Below are 5,477 nucleotides of genomic sequence, written 5' to 3'. Positions count from 1 at the left end.
AAGATAGTGAGAAAATGACAGAGTATAAGAGCATAGTGGAAGAAAGACTGGGAAGGTATGAGCTAGAGCAGATGGAAGGGGTGGAAGACGTATGTAAGATATTCACGGAAGAGACAGGCGCAGCGTGTGAGGCGGTTTGTGGAGTGAGGAGGAGATGCAAGGGTGTGCAAGGGACAGCATGGTGGAATGATGAGGTGAAACGAGCTGTGGAACAAAAGAAGAAGGCATATAGTGAATGGTTAGCGAGTAGAGGTAGGGGAGAAGATGAGAGAGAGAAGAGAGAGGTATATGTGAGCAGGAGAAGGGAGGTTAAGAGACTGGTGAAGGAGAGTAAAAAGAAAGTGGATGAGGAGTTTGGGAAGAATCTGAGTGTGAAATGGAGGGAGTGTAAGAAATTGTTTTGGAAGGAGGTTAAGAAAGTAAGGCAGTGTGAAAGGGGAAATAGTAGGGGAGTGAAAGATAGGAATAATAGATTGTTGGTGGAGAAGAGAGAGAAACTGAGGAGATGGAAGGAGCACTTTGAGGATTTGTTGAATGTGGAGAGTGAGAGCAGTGCGAGTATAAGTGGTTGGGGAATGGCTGGGAGAAGAAGAGATGAGAGGAGGGAAGAAGAGATCAGTAGGGTGGAAGTAGTGGAAGCGATGAAGAATATTAAGTTGGGAAAGGCCCCAGGAATTGATCGAGTGTGTGGTGAAATGCTTAGGTATGGGGGTGAGATTGTTGTGGAGTGGATATGGAAGTTGTGTAGATTGGCTTGGGAAGAAGGAAGGGTTCCAGAGGACTGGAAATCAGGTATAATTGTTCCTTTATACAAAGGAAAAGGAGAGAGAGAAGTATGTGGTAACCATAGGGGTATTTGCCTACTTAGTGTGACTGGTATAATATATGGTAGAATATTCATTGATAGGGATAGGCATATGACAGAGGAGCTAGTTGGAGAAGAAGGGGGATCTAGGAAGAGGAAAGGGTGTGTAGATCAGATATTTGTTCTAAGATGTTTAGTGGAGAAGTATCTAGAGAAGGGAAGGAAAGTGTATGCTGCCTTCATGGACTTGGAGAAAGCTTATGACAGAATAGATAGGCAAGGTATGTGGAAGGTATTAAGAATATATGGAGTGGAGGGGAAATTGTTGAGTGCTGTGAAGAGTATGTACGAGGGAGCTAGGGTTACGGTGCGAGTGGATGGTGAGCTGAGTGAGTTCTTTGATCTCAGTGTGGGACTGAAACAGGGTTGTGTGATGTCTCCATGGCTGTTTAATATATACATGGATGGGGTTGTAAAGGAGGTGCAGGGTAGGGCAGTGGATGTGGGGGTGGCTCTAATGAATGAGGGTGAGATTTGGAAGCTTCCGGTGTTGCTGTTTGCTGATGATACAGTACTGTTGAGTGAAGATGAATGGGAGTTGCAAGGTTTGGTGAATGAATTTGGGACAGTGTGTAGGAGGAGGAATCTGAAAGTTAATGTAAACAAAAGTAAAGTTATGGTGTTTGAGAGGAATGAAGTCACAGAGTGTGCAATGAGGTTGGATGGTGAGGATATGGAGAATGTGAGTGCTTTCAAGTACTTGGGTAGTGTGATGAGTAAGGATGGAACTTTGAGGGATGAAGTGCGTGAAAGGATACAGCAGGAAAGGAAGGTTGTTGGTACACTGAAAGCAGTGATGAGAAATAGGAAGGTGAGTATGGAAGTTAAGAAGTTACTGCATGATAGTATTGTGATCCCTACCCTAATGTATGGAAGCGAGGCATGGACCTTGCAAGAGTCAAGCGTGAGAGCAGTGGAAATGAGTTACTTGAGAGGAGCATGTGGAGTGACGTGGAGGGACAGGTTGACGAATGAAGAAGTGAAGGAACGTTGTGGGGTGAATGTGGATGTGGTTGAGAAGATTAGGAGAAATACACTGAGGTGGTTTGGACATGTGAAGAGAATGGAGAATGAAAGACTGACTAAGAGGGTGTATGTAGGTGAGGTGGAGGGAGGGAGAGGGAGAGGTAGACCGAGGATGAGGTGGAGGGATGGAGTTGAGAGGTATATGAGGGAGGGGGGGTGAGTTGGGGGGATGGTAGTCAAATGGTTGGTGACAGAGCGACTTGGAGGCGTTTTGTCTGCGGCCACCCTTTGCGAGGTTAGGGCGTCGGGCTATATATATATATATATATATATATATATATATATATATATATATATATATATGGCCATACCACGTTGAGTACACCGCTTTCTGTCCGATCAGCAAAGTTAAGCAACGTTGGGTCTGGTTAGTACTTGGATGGGTGACCGCCTGGGAACATCAGATGCTATTGGCATAACGTTCTCCCTACGAGTCAAGTGGGGTTGGTGGAGGATTAGTGCCCCTCCCTGTAAAACAATTAACTCTAAGCCTTTGGCCACCCCGTTTGGGATACATGGCGTCTGGCAATGAATGAATGAAATATATATATATATATATATATATATATATATATATATATATATATATATATACTGTATGTGTGTGTGCGTAAGTATCACTGGTACCATAATAATACCTGACGGATCTGGATTAAACCTGGCTTATACACTGTGTGTCAGTCTGGGAAGAAGTAATTCAATATGGACCCAGATCAGTCAAAGATCGAGGATGAAGTTAAGAGAAATGCGTTATCTCACGAATGGTAGATTGGTAATATCAATTAGCACATACATGTTGTGGGGAGAAATTGTGGGTTCAAAATCAAATTTCTAATACTGTGTCACTGTGAGCTCTGAGCACCTTTATTAATATTACCCTCCACCAGACAACGTCAGAGGAGGGTTAACATGTTGTGGGGAGAAATTGTGGGTTCAAAATCAAATTTCTAATACTGTGTCACTGTGAGCTCTGAGCACCTATATTAATATTACCCTCCACCAGACAAAGTCAGAGGAGGGTTATCACTGTTGTCTGTGCATAGAGTTGGGTGGCTGAGCGTAGAGTTTTCGTTTCCAGAGCAAATCTCAGAAAATATTAACTAAACAGTCGTTAAATTTCACACAGCTATATGTATTATAGTGAACTGGTGTCTTTTAATAGGTATAGTGCTGTGTCATAAGTACTTATATATATATATATATATATATATATATATATATATATATATATATATATATATATATATATATATATATATATATAAAATTTTTCTAAGTTCAATGCGACCTGAGCAAGTAATCTGAAGTAAAATATCAAAACGTATTCACTACAGTCATGAATTTTCACATAGTTATGAGTCCTATAGTGAAGTGGTGCCTTTGATAGGTAGAATGCTGTGTCTCAAGTAGCTTTTTCTGAGAATGAAGACAAATATATTTTTTTTTTCTCATAGATTTCAGTGCTACCTGCTGTCGCTGTGTTATACAGGTGGGGGATGGGAGCCGCTATGCGCTCGGCTAGGTGCGCAGGGAGGTGGTGGGTATGTGCATGGTTAAGTACAGGGTTACAACAGCGTAGCATTGATGATGATGATGGTGGTGATGATGATAATATGTGTGGTGCTGGTGGTCATGGTGGTGATGACAGTGGTGGTGGTGATTGCGATGATGATGGTGTTGGCGGTAATGATGAGGGTGATTTTTTTTACTTCCAATCACATTTCCCTAATCCATATCTTTTATTAATTTTAATGTCTTTGTGTTATACATGGAGGGGGGGGGAGGTTAAGGTCCTTTATGCGCTTGGTTATGTGTGCAGGGAGGTGGGGGGTATGTGCTTGGTCAGGTGAAGAGTTGGAACAGCGTAGCGTTGCCTATGTTTTTTACAATTACGATTAGAAGTGGTGCCAATTAAGTGTTAAAGTAGTGAATTCGTGACGGAAAGGACGCGAGTTCGATCTACGGTTGGGACATGGAAGTTTTTCATTACTCAATCCATATGTGGGGAAACAATGTCACGACGACGACGACGACGACGACGACGACGATTATGATGATGATTAGGCACACCTGCTCTCACACAGTCAGTCTTCACTGCGTCCAAGAAATGAGGCCAAGCAACTACCATTTGTCTTGACTTATTAGCTTAAACAACTGGAATAATACCTATGCAGGGCTGAGTTCCATTTTTGTCAAAATTCGTAGGCCTAATTTCTAATGCAAACAATATGCTAAGCTAATATGCATAGACAACAGCAAGCAAACAAGACGGTTTAGCTTAGCCAGAGTCTAGTTGAGGTTGTTTCAATATTTTTGTGTGCTTCTTTATACAATTATGGAAATACAGTGACTGAAACAAGATGATGGACTAAGTCAGGCTAAACTAATTTGAATTATGCTAATGTCCACAGCAGCTGCTGCTGCCCTTATATTATCCATCTGCAGATCAGGAGGATTTGCTACTTTACGAACAGACAATGACTGGAAAAGAGGAAGGAGACCGAGAATGAGGAGCAAGCTCTTATAGTTTATATTTACAATCAAAAACAAAATATCAATCTCCTCCTTTTCGTCTCTCTCCATGGAAGATGAAAATCAGTCTTGTGAATCTTCGACGACAGACACTGATGGTTTTATTTGACCAAAAATGATTGCCATCATCATCTCCGAAAAGATTTTTGGTCTCTGATTATCTTCCCACTGGAGCTTGAATGTTATTGCCCACTGTCTCGCTATTTATGGTTATGAAGTGCATCAATATTTATGTCCGGAACTGTACATTCTCGTATCTCGCGCTGGAAATTCGAAATTCCATGAGCGTGGAAGGAACGATTTAGAGTGAATTTATGTGCATGACAGTCAAAAGAAATGCCAAAACAATGGGCGGCAGAAGGCGAACTGGACTGCAAAATGGTACATAGTAATCGTGATGAGCTGAAGTTATATTTGCATACATTTGCGTCCAGCAACATTTCTTTGAAACCCTAGCGGCGTTAAAGGAATATTCGATCGTGGCCTTATGTGAATGGCAAATGAAAAAATGTATGTACTGTATATATACAGAGAGAGAGAGAGATATAGATAGATAGATAGATAGAGAGAGAGAGAGAGAGAGAGAGAGAGAGAGATGGTTGTTAAAAGGAGAATTGGCGAGTGAATGGGAGTTAGTTGTTGTGACGAAAACAAATTGCATTTAGGTACATTTGTATTTCGCTACATTAATTGAAAACAACAAAAGAAAGTAGTGGTAGTGTAGTAGTAATAGTAATAGTAATAGTAGTAGTAGTAGTAGTAGTAGTAGTAGTAGTGGTGGTAGTTGTAGTAGTTGTGGTAGTTGTAACAGCGGTAGGAGCAGCACCAGTAGCAGTACAAATAGTAGTAGTAGTAGTAGTAGCAGTAGTAGTAGTTATTGATGTTGTTGTTGCTGTGGTCCAAGGATCATCTGAAACGCGAACCAGGTGGACTGCGCACTTGTTACCCTTCTCCCGCAGTGTATCCTCCTTTTGGGGGGAACAGGAATGTAGTCGGAGAACATAAATATATATAACCATACAGATGAGCCGCCCAGTTATATCGGTGCCATCAT

General features: G+C 41.6%; 1 pseudogene; it reads left to right on the top strand.

Annotated features, from left to right (window-relative positions):
* The first annotated feature begins 2,188 nt into the window (after window positions 1-2,188).
* LOC145399105 (5S ribosomal RNA) lies at window positions 2,189-2,307 on the top strand (annotated as a pseudogene).
* Window positions 2,308-5,477: the final 3,170 nt, after the last annotated feature.

This window comes from Coenobita brevimanus, chromosome 5, assembly GCF_032717465.1.
Source record: "Coenobita brevimanus isolate Jiangsu-jjx chromosome 5, ASM3271746v2, whole genome shotgun sequence".
NCBI lineage: Eukaryota > Metazoa > Arthropoda > Malacostraca > Decapoda > Coenobitidae > Coenobita > Coenobita brevimanus.
Note: the sequence above shows the minus strand (reverse complement) of the source record. Positions and strands in the feature narration are given on the sequence as shown.